The following is a 3,119-nucleotide window of genomic DNA, read 5'->3' as shown; positions in this document are numbered from 1 at the left end:
CGGTCTTACCATTAAGGCAAAGGTAGGCAACTGCCTGGGGCCCCCAACCTGCAGGGGCCCCCAACCAGCTGCCCCCTCCCCATTTAGCAGGGGCTTGGGGCCTCCAGACAGTAGCCCCCACCATTGTGTTTGTAAATTATAATTGTGTATGTCTAAACTGAAAACAAAGAAAAAAACAAAGAAAAAACAGACAAAAAAAATAAAAATCCCCAAATCGTATTATCGCTCCCCCTCCCCTTTCGTGTTATAATGGACTATTCCATGAGTGACCGCGAAAGACGAAAGACCGCGAAAGACGGAAGTGAAGTGAAGTGAAGTGCTACGTGTTGATTTGTGTTGACAGTAAAAATGAAAAAAAAGCTTAAAACTTTTCTTTTTAAAAAAACCTTTGACAATATCCAAGTGGGGGCGATTAAATTTATTATTATTATTATTATTACGTACGATTTGGAGAAAGTGGGGCGAGGAAACGAAGCAGAAGAACGCTACACTCCCTAAATTGACAAGCTTTTTTAATGTGTCAACAACACCGGTTGACACTAATAATAACAACGTTGAGGACGAGGAACCGGTCGTTGAAGATTCAGAGGAGCTAGCCGTATGTGATGAGCTATCCGCTGTTTCCGACAGCGCAGACAATTACCAATTGGTGGACGACGAGCTGACTGATTCTGAAGACGATGTGGTGGTGAGTAGCCCCCTTCTTCTGACCACCACGAAAGTGATGTAGATCTGCTCGAAGTAGTGGGAGATGACCCGGCGCTGTGGCCAACGTTTCTGAACGACAGAGAACGATGCGACATAGTGATGAAAGGACCTGTTCAGCTTGAGCTAGAGTTCCCCAAAAACGAAGAAGGTCGGCGATTCACAAGGGCCAATTACTTCATGTTAATGAGGAACGGGAGAAAATCAATAGGTCCTGGCTAGTCTACAGCAAGTCCAAGGATTCTGTCATGTGCTTTTGTTGCCGGCTTTTCGGGGATGGAGATGCGCAGCTGAGCTCCAACAACGGCTTCAGTAATTGGAAAAATCTTCAAGCTCACCTTAAGCAACACCAGAGGTCTGTCCAACATGTCACAAACATGGATGCCTGGCACACACTGAGTACTCGACTTCGAAGTGGCACAGCGATTGATCAGGTGAGACAGAATCTCATAAATGCTGAAGTCACTAGGTGGAAAGAAATTTTGAAAAGATTACTTGCTATCGTTAGCCATCTAGCTGAGCGTAACTTGGCATTTCGAGGACACAGAGAAAAGTTGTATGAACACGGCAATGGCAATTTCCTGGGGCAAGTGCAATTAATGGCCCAATTTGACCCTGTCATGAAGGAGCATCTGTGGAGGATTCAAGACAAACAGCTTGCAGACACATACCTTAGCAAACACATTCAAAATGAATTAATAGGCCTTGTCGGACAGTGCACCACTAATGCAATAGTAGAGCGTGTGAGGAGGGCAAAATACTATGCTGTCATCATGGACTGCACTCCTGATGTCAGCCACGATGAACAACTGTCAGTGGTGTTGCGGATTGTCAACTGTGAGCTCACAAAGGGAGTTTCCATCCATGAACACTTTATGGGATTTCTTGTGGCAGATGACACCACTGGCAAAGGTCTTCTTGACCTGTTTCTAGAACACCTGGAAAGACTGGGCTTGGATCTCTCCGACTGCCGTGGCCAATCATATGACAACGGCAGCAACATGCAAGGGAAAAGGCAGGGGGTCCAGGCGAGAATCCTAGAACTCAACCCCAAAGCACTGTGTGTTCCATGTGGCAGTCACACGTTAAACCTGGTGGTTGGGGATGCTGCTAAGTCATCTACAATTTCTCTAGGGTACTTTGGGACATTGCAAAGGCTATATAACTTGTTTAGTGGCTCTGTTCATCGTTGGACAATTCTTCAGGAACACGTCAAAGATTTGTCGGTAAAGGCCTTGTCCACAACAAGATGGGAGTGTCGGGTGGACGCTGTGAAGGCTGTGCGCTACCAGCTTCCTGAGATTGTTGATGCCTTGACAGCTGTGCAGGAGCATGCAATTTTGAAAAAGGATCCAGAATGTGCCTCCACCGCTGAAAGCCTCCGGGAGAACATGATGAAGTGGTCATTCATGGTGAGTACCTTTGTTTGGTACGATGTGTTGTATCAGAGCCCGTCTACGAAGAGCCTGGGCACTCCCTATACGCCCCATTGTACCGATTTTGGTTGTAGTTCCATGAGACATCCACTGGGGGTGATCGCGGGCGAGTCCAGATTGAATGGGAGTCTATCGGGCTAAACGGCTAATTATGCCTCTTTCACCTGCTTGTCGTTGAAATATCGCAAATTTTATTGTAGATTCCGCAAGTTCAATATAGATTATGGTTCAAAAGTCAAATGAGTGAGTACTTATGTCCTTTCGATTTCTTACAGTTTGGGCCGTTGTTGGCCGTATACGCTAGCATTCTGCTAATGAATGCTGATTGGTCAGGGACGGACTTGCGACTGATTACGACCAGAGACCCCTCTTGACGGCATCTGAAGCTGAAGCGCATCGGAAACATTATCTTAAGGAGGACTTTCCGTCGAAGTTATTTTTGCGTACTGTATTTATATTTTCCTGCAGGCCCTTTTATTTTTTACATAGTTATGTATGGTGAAAGTACATGGGTATAGATGGAATTTCTTCCATTTCTCGTGTTCAATGTTCAATGTGTTATATACATGGTACGGTATGACCACCTTAAATTATACATTTTACACATTATACATCATTGTCCATTTTTCAAAAATAAAGATAGTTAAAAAACAAAAATGCCTAGAAAATGTGCAATGATAAACTGCTCCAACAGTGGAAAGGGATTGTCCTTCTTTTCGTTTCCCAAGGAAAGAAAAAGGTAACGTTCTTGCTTGCTCCTGTATGAATGGTCCTAGGCTACCTGAGGCTGCACCTGGTAGGGAAAGTTGCGCTGGAGCTCGGGTAAAATCGCACATGGCTTATTCAAGTTGCGCGCTAGACATTCTCTTATCTAAAGTGTCGAGACTCAAGCACTTAAATTACCTTAACCGATTGTCCCATACAAATCGTTTGTTAACGATTTAGCAACTTCAAAATCTGCTATTACTGTAGTTATTT

The sequence above is a fragment of the Anoplopoma fimbria genome, chromosome 8, assembly GCF_027596085.1.
Source record: "Anoplopoma fimbria isolate UVic2021 breed Golden Eagle Sablefish chromosome 8, Afim_UVic_2022, whole genome shotgun sequence".
NCBI classification, from domain to species: Eukaryota; Metazoa; Chordata; class Actinopteri; order Perciformes; family Anoplopomatidae; genus Anoplopoma; species Anoplopoma fimbria.
Note: the sequence above shows the minus strand (reverse complement) of the source record.